General features: G+C 37.6%; 1 long non-coding RNA gene across 4 annotated transcripts; it reads right to left on the bottom strand.

Moving 5' to 3' along the window:
* Positions 1-2,075: 2,075 nt before the first annotated feature.
* LOC107824671 (uncharacterized) lies at positions 2,076-8,378 on the bottom strand. Of its 4 annotated transcripts, XR_001656906.2 has the most exons (8): positions 7,954-8,375; positions 5,713-6,155; positions 5,331-5,569; positions 5,125-5,259; positions 4,788-4,874; positions 4,578-4,694; positions 4,036-4,470; positions 2,076-2,288 (listed from the first exon to the last, which is right to left on the bottom strand). It is a non-coding gene; the product is annotated as an uncharacterized LOC107824671 (long non-coding RNA). The 4 variants fall into 4 exon arrangements; XR_001656909.2 differs by having other exon boundaries at positions 4,036-4,483; positions 5,125-5,569; positions 7,954-8,378; XR_001656905.2 differs by having other exon boundaries at positions 5,125-5,569; positions 7,954-8,376.
* Positions 8,379-14,402: the final 6,024 nt, after the last annotated feature.

Below are 14,402 nucleotides of genomic sequence, written 5' to 3'. Positions count from 1 at the left end.
AACAAGCTACGGGCCTCCAACACACAATACGAACATGCCCCTAAGCCCGAAATTACCCAATGGAGCTAATAGAACCGACAACAACATATGGGTATTACTAAGTTATTGGGCTTGGATTATGATATCTAATACTGCAAAAGGGTGGAAAATGTAGTTGTCCATGTCAGAGCATAACAAGTGCAATCCAACAGAGAGTATCGTGCTTCGTAAGGTGTGAACTTCTTAATCAAGTAATATATAGCTTGCTCCTTTCTTCCCATCTCGTCATGTTGTCCCAAAACACAACCGAAAGCCCCATCTAATATAGAGCGATAGAGTAGCAGTGGTCCACCAGGATCTAGCGGGACTAGGACTGGTGGTGTGAACAAGTATTCCTTGATTTTGTCAAAAGCCTTCTGACAATCCTTAGTCCAACTGGTTGCAACATCTTTTTTCAGCATTTTGAAAATTGGTTCACATAATATTGTGGACTGCGTTGTGAAGCGGCTGATGTAATTAAGGTGTCCTAGAAAACTCATCATGTTCTTCTTGTTCTTTAGTGGTGGTAATTATTGGTTAGCTTTAACCTTTGACGGGTCCAACTCGATGCCTCGGTGGCTGATGATGAATCCCAACAATTTTCCGGCCGGAACTTCGAATGCACATTTTGCGGGGTTCAGTTATAAATTGTACTTCCGCAGTCAGTCAAAGAACTTTCTCAAGTCTGCTATGTGATATGTGGCCTTTATGGATTTAATGATGACGTCGTCAACATATACCTCTATTTCCTTAAGTATCATATCCTGGAAGATGGTTGTCATTGCCCTCATGTAGGTGGCCCTAGCATTCTTCAGATCGAATGGCATCATTTTGTAGCAATACACTCCCTATGGTGTAATGAAAGCTGTTTTTTCTGCGTCTTCTTCGTCCATCCAAATCTGATGATAACCTGCGAAGCAATCTACAAAGGATTGGAGTTCATACTTGGTGCAATTGTCGATCAAAATGTGTATATTTGGTAGTAGAAAATCGTCCTTGGGACTTGTTTTGTTTAAATTCTGATAGTAAACACACACCCTGACTTTCCTGTATTTCTTTGGAACCGGTACAATGTTGGCTAACCAGGTTGGGTACTTAACTACCCTGAGGACCTTGGCTTTGATCTGCGTAGCGACTTCCTCCTTAATTTTTAAGCTCATATATGGTTTGAACTTTCTGAGTTTCTGCTTCATTGGCGGACACATTAGATTGGTAGGCAATTTATGAGCCACTATGGATGTACTCAGATCGGTCATGTCATCATATGACTACGCAAAAATATCTTCATATTCTTTCAGGAAATAAGTGTATTTTTCCTTCTCCGACGATGATAGGTGAATACTTATGCGAGTTTCTTTGATGGTTTCAGAATCTCCCAAATTGACTATCTCGGTTTCGTCCAGGTTGGACTTAGGCTTATTCTCAAAATTCTCAACTTCTTTGATAACTTCCTCATATATCACTATTGGAAAATGAGCCTATGGTAACAGCCGGAAAACCGTTGCAACAAACAGGTAAACCGTTGTCATAGAGTTATTGGAACGGTTTAGCGACCGTTACATACGCTGGCATGCCAATAGATCTAGAGTAATGGTTCGTGCAACGATTATCAAAACCGTTGCTAGAGGGCTATCTATCGCAACTGTTTTTCCTTTATCTGAAGCAACAAGTATTCTTCCCAGTCCCAACGGTTAAAAACCGTTACCATAGAGTTTACAATGCCTGAAAATTGTAACCATATTATTTATTACAATGGTTAGAAACTGTTACCATAACATTTATTGCAACGGTTGTGTAAGCTATTGCAACGTTTATTTACAACTATTCTAATGGTTTCATTACGCTACTGTAACGGTTTATTCCTATTGCAACAGTTTTAACTACCAATTGCATCAGTTTGTCACACATATTGGAACGATTTGCAAGACCTATTGGAACGGTTTGCGAGATTATTGCAACAGTTCTATTAAACTATTATGCCCTGGTTGTAAATGAATATTTATACATATAAAATTTTGTAATAACTTGAAATTTATATAAATAAAAATATACAACACTTCATAATCTATATTGTCCAATAAGCTAATATATCCATAAAACCAAAATGTTTTAACCCAATCGCATAAGTTATACATTTCAACACTTCAAGAGATACAGTAATTTCAAATGTTGATAACAAAAGATTCTTAGAATATGGACAACATTTTAAAGTTCTTAAGTAAGGTCTAGATCTTCACAATCTCCATCTTCCCCTTCTTCAATTGCTCGACCTACAAAAGACGATAAATAAAGTCATTATCCTTCAAGGGTTGGTTTATTATCAAGAGAAGAAGAGATTAGTACTGATTCAGGTTCACTTTCAAGTAGAGCTCCAGCCCATTTGGAACCAGAATCTCCTATCAGTACAAAAGCATCCTCAAAATAAAATTAATTTATGATAACACAACAACAACAACAACAACAACAACAACAACAACAACAACAACAACAACAACAGTTTCATCAACATATGTCAAGTGATAAAAATCCAAGAACTGGAAATTTACAAACTAAACTAGTTTCCCAAGACTTCCAAGTTTCACCAGCAAGATCAGTCTCAAAATAATCACCACCCAAAACAAGCTGCTAACAACTACCCTTGCATTTAACATCCTAACACCCTATTAGAGCAAACATAACGTAAATAACTTATAATCTTCAAGAAGCTATATAACTGAACATAAATCAGGAAAGCAGGATGCCAAAATAAAGCAACACACACTATAGTCATATACCAAACTCTAATTTTGCGAAGAGTAGGTCTAAGAGGAGTATTATACATGCTCAATTCATAACTTCACATCAATGTATATATAAAACTACAACTAATTGGTTACTTGAAACAAGAGGTTCCAAAAATACTAAGGAATCAAATAGTAGATATGTCATAGGGTACATATGGTACATTAGACAATTTATTTGGTTTACCTGCTACAGTTGAGTGGAAAAGTTGACCATTTACTAGTAAGAATAAGTTTTAACCTAAGATAGAATCCTGAATTACTAGTAAGAATTATGAAATGATTGGGTCTGCAGTATTTTTACAAAGAACACTTCACTTTATCCATAGTCGGATAGTCTTGCTACCATTATATCTAACTTGAACGGAAAATATAGGATTGAAATCTGAGTTTAGCACTATGATAGGGAAGGAAACCTTCAGAACTCCAAGCAATACAACCCTTCAAAAAATCACCTCATCTACTCTCAATGCTTTTGATCAGACAAAAATTATCTACTTGAAGTTCTAAAATAGTACAAAGTGTCAACCTACTTGATGTTCTAAAATAGTACAAAGCCTCGTACTTCTGATGTAGATATTAAAGACACATGCAAGCAACACATGAATATACATTTGTTTTCCCTTCAGCAATATGAAAGGATTAGTACAGATCTTTACGCTATTTAACCATGACTAAATATAATTATTAGAGAGCAAACACATACAAAAAGACAATAAGAACTTAATCAAGAGAAAAAAACTAAATGCAAAATAAATAGAAATAATGGTATCAGTCAATATTTCAAATTGTTAAAGTCACCAGTGGTATAGACACAGTTTCCTCGCACAAACTAGTAGAAGTAATTCTACTACATTAACAACACATATTTACACCAGTAAACAAGAGAGTAATATTAACATTTATGATTATTCTCAGAGAACCATCTGAAGTCAGATTTCAATCATCTTTCCAAAATGAGATAATCACAAAATAATCAACTCTGAATCATCCATTTATTATATACGCACAGCAGAATTATTCTTTCCAAAATGAGATAATCAAATATATAAGGGGGGCCGAAGGTGGCAGAAAACCAGACACTTTCTTGATTAACATATATAAGTTAGATGAAGACATAACCTTAAAGAGAGAAGAATAAGTTCAAGTGTAACCTTAGAAAAGAAGCAGAAGGAGGAGAAGAAGAAAGAAAGAAACAAAGAAAAGAAGGGGTGTAACATTTGGAGTACGTACTGACCTTGATTATTACTCCTAGTAGATAGACGATTGATTAGTTGCACAACAACTTGTTGTGCAGAAGAAGCTTCTCCAGGTGAACGAGCATTAAAATCTAGCATGGTGGGATCAACCCGTAAATCTAGATTCAGATGCTTACGTTGTGAAATGATGTTAACTACAACTTGTAGTTCCATGGCATCTTTTTGTGCGTTAAACTTTTCTTGCATCCTATGCTCCATCCTTTATTTCCTTTTCTTCCAATTTTTGTTGCATCATCTCATCAGTCGAACTTAAAGGGGGTCCAAAATCTCCCACTTTTCTCTTTAAGGAAGCCTTGGTAACCCTACGTCCATACAATCTTAGGCGACCTGGATGCTCAGGTCCCATGACTGATGCAAATGCATCAACTGATTGACTGACTTTCTTGTGATGATTGAAATCTTTCCATTTCAGCCTACAAGACCAAACTGATTCATTATCAAATCAGAAAGTATATGACACTAAGTCAATAACTAAGAACAGACAAATGATAAAAACAAACTTTAAATTAATAACTCGTACAATTTTATTAAGAGTATCCGCATACGAGGCCTTGTATACTCGATCGGGTTTTCTTTTTCTCGTAGCCACAAAGATATCCTTGCTTGATAGAGGTTCAAAAGTTTCTTTCTTTTTTTCCTAATTATATAAAAAGTGACATAAAAATATTTCAGATTAAAGTTAGTAAGTTCGTATTTAAAAGAATAATAATAATAAGAAAAAATATCAAACCTCGCATATTCGAGCGAAACTTCTTTTGCCAGCAGTGTGTGGATATTTCAACTTTTTGCGATTCTCGGTATTGGTTTTGGACATTTTCTGCAAATCAGTCAATGAATACAGAGTTGTCTAGTTCAGTTTTCCTAACAGATTCAAATCAAGCTTAAATTATGCACTTAAGTTATGTAACTTAAGTGAATTTGATCTATAAAGACAGTTCAGTGATTTCTAGTTAAACATAAACCAGACATTCTCAGCAAATCATGGGACAGTACTTAGTTTTACCTTGTAGGCATCAGAGTTTCAATAATTAAGATCCCTAAATTAAGATTCAGGAACATCAACCGACCTTTTCTCGATTCGAAGCTCATCATTATCATAAGCTTGAAAATGGTATTTCATTAATTGATTCTTATACTTTCTCCAAGCATTAGCGATTGAATCAAAAACCACCTTTTGTAGCATCAAGAATGTCATATTTTCCCTACAAATTTGGTATAGTCAGGTTAGTGTAAAAATATGAAATATCTACACAGAATATTGCGAACTTCAAACCTTGATATATTTCCACATATCTTCTTTTGTTTAAAGTTTCCTCCAATTAAACACATTAAGAGGACAAAAGGTCGCATTCCTTGCCAATGTGTCGAGGAAGCTACCCAACTCTACTACAACATCATCAGTAGGACCTATGGGTTGATTGTTCTCGTTTAGCACAATTAGTTTGTACTCTTTCCTACCATGAACACTTGGCATCAAAGTTTTGCCTCTTTTTCCTTTTTCGGCATAAGGACCTGCATTAATATTAAGTAAGAATAATCACCAAAAGTCAATATTGTTTGTTAATTTAACTAAATGAAATTTATATGTTCTTGTCTTGTTCCTCAGATTGTTCGTTTGTTTCATGATTGGAAAAATCCTCAAATTGTTCCGGTACCATTTGTGAAGTACGAGTGGTTGAATTCAGTGGTAGTTGCTACATTTGTTCAGGTACTACTTGTGATGTAGGCGAGGTAGAGTTCAGTGACTTTTGTTGCACTTGCTGCAATTGTTCACGTACTGCTTGTGATGCAAGAGAGGTAGAGTTCAATGACTTTTGCTGCACTTGCACATGTACAGTTTGGACTGGAGGAAAAACAGAAGGTAGAGGCAGTTGCGACAATTGTTCTTGCACTTGAGCTCTTAATTGTGGAAGTTATTTTTCAATTAAATTCAGTTGATGCTTGTCATTTTCCCTTGTAGCATGAAAAATTCTTTTTATTTTCAACGATGAAACGTTTTGGTTCAGCAAAGATGCAAGTGATCCAACTGCAATGCAATTTTTAACTTTTTTTTTGTTTTTACTTGAGTTGTCTTCCTGATTCACGACTATTCAAATTCCTGTCAAATTCAAAAAATTAAATATGAAATAAGTTACCACTATCAAGAAGATGAACTCACACATGAAAAATGAAAATAAAGCATGGCTCTAATGTTTACTCATTGATAGGAAAATAAGATACAAGATTCATTTGTGGAGAAAAAATAGTATAAAATAGAGAGAACATAAATTCATCTATGAGAAAAGTCTTATTTGTAAAACCTTACACATTGTATCAGCACTTTGCTGTTGATTTTGTAGATCCTATATTATCTCTCTAATGGACTTGTTACCAGCAAAAATAGAAATTATTCTGGGTAAAAGTAACTTCAAACGGTGTTCTGTATCAGGGTTGCTACTGTATTTTGCCAATAATTCTTTTATCTACTCATCTGGATCCTCAGATTTATTTTAAGGAGACAGAATAACCTATTTTAAAGTTGCAACATGTAACTGAAATAATTTGTACCAGTAGCACAATACACATTTATCAGAAGGCATAAGAAACAATGATCTGAAGCATCTGAGAAAAAATGCTCTATAGCAGATGTGCCTCATGAAATGATGATTAGGGTCCATCAATAGAAGAACTAAAAAAGCTTCAACAAAGCCTTGACAAGAAGACCAACTAAACATACATATCTTTGAACAAAGCAGGAATATCTACAAACAAACAGGTTTTATTGGATCCATCTATTCTTTAATAACATATTTCTCCATAGTATTTGACTGTAACATATTCAATTTGAAATCACCATACTTAAAACAGTCCTACACAATAGCTACATCTTGACAGATCCAAAGAGAATAAAATTTATCGAAAACACTAAGGCTAAGAAAAAGTTCATGGAATGGTATGTACAACAGATTTCAGAGACAAAAAGAGAGATCAAGTCAAGAAAAATTAGGCAGAAGTTAAATCAAAATAAGTACGTAAGATATCTAACATGTGAAGTCACATATGTAACTACTTCTTATATTTAACAGTAAGAAGATATATTTCTTAGTAAGGTCACATATGTTATATTTGCTAACAAGTTTTCTAATTTGAGCATGTACATTGTTATACAAAATAAAAAGACATAATGTACTAATAGAAAGTAAAAGAAGGAAACACATTTAACATGATAAGTATTATAAAACTTATTCTATAGTTTTACTAGTTAAGAGAAAGCATTATCAATGAGAAGAAAGGAAAGAAGGCAGAAGGAAACCGAAAACAAACTGATACATTATACCATATATGAGATCCATTAAGCTAAAATCAAATTTTGTGTTCCACTAGCCGAGGCACATTCACACAGGTAAAAGACAACAAAAGGAAGCTGCAACATTTTGAGGAAGTTATTGTAATATTCCACTGTTATGGGAGACCTCTCTTATAGAGTTTGATCACAAAACCAGAAGGCTTAGAATTACAACAGATGTTACAGGAATTGTGCATTGCGTGTTATTGAGGATAGTTTTTATCAAAACAAGGAGACGACATTCTACAATCAAAATTGCATGGGAGGTACCTCTTGACATAGCTCATGCAATTCAGAGTCGATAACCCAAACTACCCAGCTTAATAGCTCATACAACAGAAAATTCAATGTAACTTTCCGGAGAAATTTAGTTCATACAAGAATTCACAATATTTACTGAAATAAATTTTGACCCACGTTAGCCATACCCAAATAAAAATTAAACCCAAACAATTTGGGTTCTAAACATCAAAAGAAAGCAAGAAATCATATACACTGCTCACGCCATAATGCTTAAAGAAAAAAAAAGAACGATTATATAGAAGATAATTCCCAAATTAGAAAAAAATACCTGAAAATGATTACTCACATATTGCCTTTTGGATCGAAAATTTATCGCGATTGGAATATTTTCTTCACCTGTAATCGCTGCCTTTAATTATTCCTATGTTCTTCATCTCCTTCGAGTGAAATAAATGGATTTTAGGACTTTAGGAATTTTGGGATTTGGGGATTTGGGAGTTTAGGGTTAGCAGTCGAGATTAGGGGATTTTGGGTTCACGAATGGACCTTGGGAATTTAGGGTTAGCCACTTGACAAAGATGACTGATTTCAATGGTGAATTGAGTTGTGGATGGATGAACTTTGGATGTGTCGACAGTGATAGTTTTGTGGAGAATGGACGATCGAGTACTCTTTAATTTCATTAATAAAATATATAAAAAATTAAAGGAAAAAGGAGTTATTGGCGGGTTTAGCAAAATTGAGGGGAAACGAGGAGGGAACAAATACCCGTTCAAATAAAAAAAAATCAAACACCGTTCCTATAAATAGGTATATTGGGATGGTTTATAAAACCGTTCCTATAAGAAATGCCTATGGTAATGGTTATGTATCAACTGGAATGGTTTAGTTTCTAAATTTTGTTGGTTTCATCCAAATGCTATTGTAACGGTTGTAACCATTACAATATCCAATCTATTTTCATGGTTTTAGAACTGTTCCAGGAAAATTGTTCCAATAGGCCTATTTTCTAGTAGTGTATCTCATCTTCTTCTTCCTAGTCACTATTCTTATGGTGCGTTATCTCATTACATGTCACAGTCATTGGTTCATCAAGGTAAGAAATAGTAATATTGTAGAAGAAAATATGAAAAATAACGATAATAAAACATAAAATTATTTGATAAATGCTGAAATGTTAAACAAAATATCGTCTAGATGACTTCAAAACAAGGTTTTCCAAAACAAAATACTGAAAGAAAGATGTTTTAAAACAAAATGCTCAAAAGACTTGTTTTTCAAATAATATTAGTAGCCATGCGATCGCGGGACTCGTCTGGCCCTGGATGGTGTGGCGGTCCAGTTCCCGAGAAGTACTCCCCTCTCCACCATCTGAATGGTAAGGCCTTCTTCCCCCTCCTCCTCAACTATCACGTTGCAATCCATATCTTCGTCTTCTAAGAACAGATTCCTTAGCCTAGTCAAAGCTTCTTCTTCTTCGGATTCCTATATTGTATTAGCCTGGTGGAAGGTCTGACTTAAATGCGATACTGGTTGTTCAAGAGGATAGGGACCGCGCCACAGTGGCAACCAATCATCATATTCGTGCCATGTATACAAATATACAAGCCCAAAAGTTGTAGCATGACGCTTCCGCTGTATTGGTTTGGTAATGCCCTGGAGTTTCTTCCCTAGCCCTTTGTCGGGTTCATACCCTGACCATGCCAGTATGCTTTCTTTGTTGCTGCTCTACCATTTATTTGGCTCAATTGCATTGACACGCTCGATGCTGTGATAAGTCTCTCCACCCAACTTCCTTCCATTCTCCACGACCAGAACAGTTTGGTTGGTATAAATGGGATTGCTTCCATCTCGGTGAATGATTACTTCCTGATGATTCCATTAAAATTTCAAAGCTTGGTGCAAAGTGGATGCGACAGCCCCAGCGGCATGTATCCAAGTCCATCCCAACAATAGATTATAGGAGGCGGATATGTCTAGCACCTGAAATTCGTCATCAAACCAAGTAGTACCCATTTGCAAACATAAATTGGTTTCGCCAATTGTGGCTCTTTGCGGCCTATCGAACGCCATCACATTCATAGTTCCTGCTTGCATTTCATGCAAACCCTTGCCCAACATTTTCAGAGTTGTCAGCGGAGATATGTTGAGGCTGGACCCTTCATATATCAAAACCCTAGCAATGAACTTATCCTCGCATTGCACTGTGATGTGCAGTGCCCTATTGTGGATCAATCCCTCAGGCATCAACTCGTTTTCGTGAAAAGTGATCTTGTGTCTTTCCAGCACTTGCTCCACCATATTGGCCATTTCTATGCTATTGATATTGTTGGGCACGTATGCTTTATTCAACACTTTCATCAGAGCATTCCTATACGTCTCATAATTTTATAGCAGCGATAGGATGGATATCTGGGCGGGAGTTTTGTTCAAATGATCAACAACAGAGTATTCTCTTGCCTGTACTTTCCTCCAGAGATCATCTGGACCAGTTTCAATGATGGGTTGTTTTGCAGCAGCTTCCTTGCTTTTTCCTCCCAATTTTTTAGGTAGATAGATTCTTCTAGTTCTGGTCAACCCTTGTGCAACACCAGACTCTTCCATTTTTGCTTTCCCTTTTCTCCGAACTTCGACAACATAATCCCAAGGTACGGTGTTGGAATTGAAAGGTGGTGTGGATTCCAGCATCACAGTGAAGGGTATGGCTATTTCTACTTCAAATAGAGTAGGTGTAGTTGCAGGTGCTATAACTACGATTTAAAATGGAGCTGATGCGGTTACCTCAACTTTGACCGGTGGTTGTATCTGTACCATATTAGGAGTGAGTGTGACTGCAAGTTTCTTAGGGTTGTCACCTTCCCAAATAATCCCAATTGATCCTTCAGGATCCCACTCTTCATTAGTTTTTATCACATGTACTCCTTCATCACTATGGTTTGAGAGAGGGTTGTTGCGAACATGGGTGCGGCTTCCTTTGATTGTATGACCTTGGTATCAATCACTGTCTAAATCGTGTCTCTCAAAGTGCGGCATTCATCAATAGTGTGCCCATGTGCCCCTTCATGCTGGAATGGTATGCACATGTTTTGTTTGGGTTGACCCACTGAGAGGAGTTTTCCTTGGTGACAACAGGAATATGGGTAACATATCCGGCAGCCTTTAGTCTTTCATATAGTTGGTCGATGAGTTCATCAATAGGGGTGAATTGTCTGGGTGGTCTGCGATCCAAATTGGGTTTGGGATTTTGATAGTTCGGGCGGGTTAGAGGTGAATGATAATAGGCTGGCTGGGTGTTATAAATGTGGTAGGCGGTGGCAGGTTGGGAATATCTGGGAGGTGAGGGTTGGTATGTAGGTAGAGGTGTTTGGTATGTGAGTGGAGATTTTGGACCTTGGGCTGCCATCAGTGCCCCTACCTCTTTCTTCTTTGATATACCCCCTGACTGTAATGCTTTGTTCGTAGCCTACAATGCCTCAAAATTGGTTAACATCCCGCTTTTGATCCCTTCTTCAATCCTTTTCTCGAGTTTGATAAATTTGGAGAATTTGTCATTTTCAATGACCATTAACCTTTCATAGTATTGTGGATCCTAGGCCCTAACGAAGAATTTGTTCATATGCTCTTCTTACAATGTCGTCCTAACCTTCGCAGCTTCTGACCTCCATCAGGTAGCATATTCGTGGAAAGTCTCTGTCGATTTCTTCTTCAAGTTCTGTATGTAGAATACATCAGGTGCATTATCTATGTTAAATTTGAATCGGTCCATGAAGTCTGATGCCATGCTTACCCAATCAACCCATTTCTTGGGATTTTTGACTTATGTACCAAAATAGGGCGTCTCCAGTGAGACTCCTCATGAATAGCTTCATGCGAATCCTTTCATTTTTCCCAACTCCCACGAGCTTATCACAGTATGTTCTCAAGTGTACCTTCGGGTCACCCGTTCCATCAAACATCTCGAACTTAGGAGGTTTGTAACCCTCCGGCAATTCCACATTTGGCTAAATACATAGATCCTCATAATTCAGACCTTCAATTCCTTTGCCTCCTTCAACACCCTGGACTCGGTTTGTGAGTTTCTTGAGCTCCTCCACCATATTCCTAATGACCAGGTCATTCTCGGTGGATTTTGGTGTGTATGATATTGGTTGAGTGGAATGGGGTAAGGTTTCTACGTATATGGGATAGGTTTTGGTGGGTTCCTGGGGGCTTGAGTGTAGTGGTGATCATTAGTTGAATTTTGCGGATTAGGGATAGGTTGCAGGGTATTTTGAGGAGTATGGTAAGTGCTTTGTGGGTATTGAGTTAGGAGATGCTGGTGTTGAGGGGGTGCTGGTACTGGTGGAGGATTAGGATTTTAGGGAGGTGTTGCGTATTGGTGGAGTGCAGGAGGGTTTTGCAGACGCTGGTTTGTTGTGTTTTGAGGAGGTACTAGGTTTTGAGCATTTTGTTAGTTAATTTCTGGGACATTTAGGGTGAGGTAAAGGTTTGCAGGTTGCAGACCTACTCAAGCTCCCCTTGCAATTCTAGTACCTTCTGTTCCAACAGTAGGACCAAATCATTTTGTGCCAGAGTACTCCGACCATCTGAATTTTCAACATTCTCTACATGTGCAGTATTTTTTTTCCGGATACCACTCATATCATCCATCTTAGCCTTTCCCTTGCTTTTTGGATTACTTGGAGAAGGAGGAGGTGGAAGGCCTCTTGATCTGGTGTGATATGCTGACGATGCCAGTATGTGTGAACCAACCTTAGGGGATGAGAATAATCAAAATAAAGAAAAAAAACAAAGAGGTAAACAAGTCAGCAAGGATTCTGAAAAGTTTTTTCAGTATTTAAACACGTATTGCAGGAATGTAAATTCACGTCCTAATTTGGGAACCTCGTTGTGCCCGAGGTAGGCCTAGCGACAAGTAGATTTGGAGAAATTTAATGCCGATAAATTCGTCATTTCATTAATGTAATAAATAAGACGAACCTAAGAACAACAATAAATAAATGAGTTATTAGTGGCATCTGCCTTATTACATTCGAATTCCAAAACGATTCAAAAAACAGATAAACCTAATCCACTTGGTCCTAGAGGGACCTTCTCCATACTTGACCCTCTTGGCTTCGTTGATAAGATTCCCCAGGTCGTGCATGTCCATCAGTAGGTACGCCCTTGCTAGGTGTCCTCCTTCATTGCCCTCAACATTATGACAATCTGCGACCCTTTTCCTCATCTTCCCTTCTAGTTCCATTAGACCATGCTCCAAATATTCCAACCTGTCTATCGACTTTGTAGCCATTTCCCTCCACTCGTTAATTGACTCCATGTCTATTTTGTGTTGTTCCAAATGCCTGGCTTCGGACTCAAGGACTCTTTTGCGTATCCTCTCATACTTCACCTGTGCTTTAGGAGCCTCATCTATGACCCTATTTCCTTGACCAATCCCTGGCTCGACGATTCCTACTATGTTATCTTCCAACCATGATGGGTAGAAGTACACATGACATATGGCTTGATGGTATCCTTTTCCACGATAATCTTCAAATGCCACATGTGTTGGGCCTCACATTTGTATGGAAGGGTGTCATCCTGAAAATCAGCTTTGTAATGACTCATTTTGGAGACTTGCGGTATGATTTGTTTTCTACCAGCTTGTCTCATGACCTCGATAGGAACATAGGGATATATGCCTCTTAACCCAATCAACACCAGATGTTGAACATCCCTGGGCCTGATGATGAATTCGCTAGTAGGGAACCACTTGAACATCCAATGAACCTTGTCCTTTGTCAAATTGCTGAAAACTGTACCCATTCTATAGCATTCTCTGGCTTTACAAACCTGTCTGGGATAGAAGTCATTATTTTTGGATGGTGCAAAGCTATGTGATCATTCGATGATCTCTATGGAAACTCTTGGCGGTATTGGCCTCTCTGAAGATGTTCTAACAACCAAATCTGCAACAGCAAGTTACAACCCTCAAAATATTTGAACCCTTTCTTGCAACAATCCAAAACCCGATATATTTCTGCTACAATTATCGGAACAATAGTATATATTTGTCCCTGGATTCCCTCCATTAAATATTTGGTTACCATGGCCAACGTGATGTGAATCCTTTCCCCTTGGCTTGGAAACACCATCATACCCAGAAAGCAGACGATGAATGCGAAAACCCTACGATGAGTCCAACCCAGGGAAGTGATGAAGAACTCATCATGAAATATACGATAAGATATGTTGTGTCTGTATCTCTCATAGAGGAAGTCGATGGGTATGTAGGACTTCTTCAGGCATGCCAAGTCGTCATTCTTTCTCTGACCCATCATTTTCAGAAACCCCCTGGGAGTACGATTTTCTAGTACTAGTAAACCGGGACTATCCCAAGGTAATCCAATGAATCCACTTATTTCCTCCAAAAAAGGAGTCATTTCTATATTTCCAAAATGGAATACAACTCTTTCCCCGTCCCAGAACATAGTAACAACCTCGATCAGCATGTTGTTTGGCTTCATGTCTAATAAGGAGGGTAAGTTTCGAATAACTTTTCACGTGATTTTTGTCGCTTGTTGAAAGGTTTTCCCACCAATCCAGTAGTAACGTTGGTATATTCCATCATTTTCAAAAAACCCCTGGGAGCACGATTTTCTGGTACTAGTAAACTGGGACTATCCCAGGGTAATCTAGCGAATCCTCCTATTTCCTCTAAAAGAGGAGTCATTTCTATATTTCCAAAATGGAATACAGCCTTTTCTCCGTCCCAGAACATAGTAGCAACCTAGA

The sequence above is a fragment of the Nicotiana tabacum genome, chromosome 6 (genome assembly GCF_000715075.1).
Source record: "Nicotiana tabacum cultivar K326 chromosome 6, ASM71507v2, whole genome shotgun sequence".
Lineage (NCBI taxonomy): Eukaryota > Viridiplantae > Streptophyta > Magnoliopsida > Solanales > Solanaceae > Nicotiana > Nicotiana tabacum.
The sequence above is the reverse complement of the archived record's forward strand: the minus strand, read 5'-3'. Positions and strand labels throughout refer to the sequence as shown.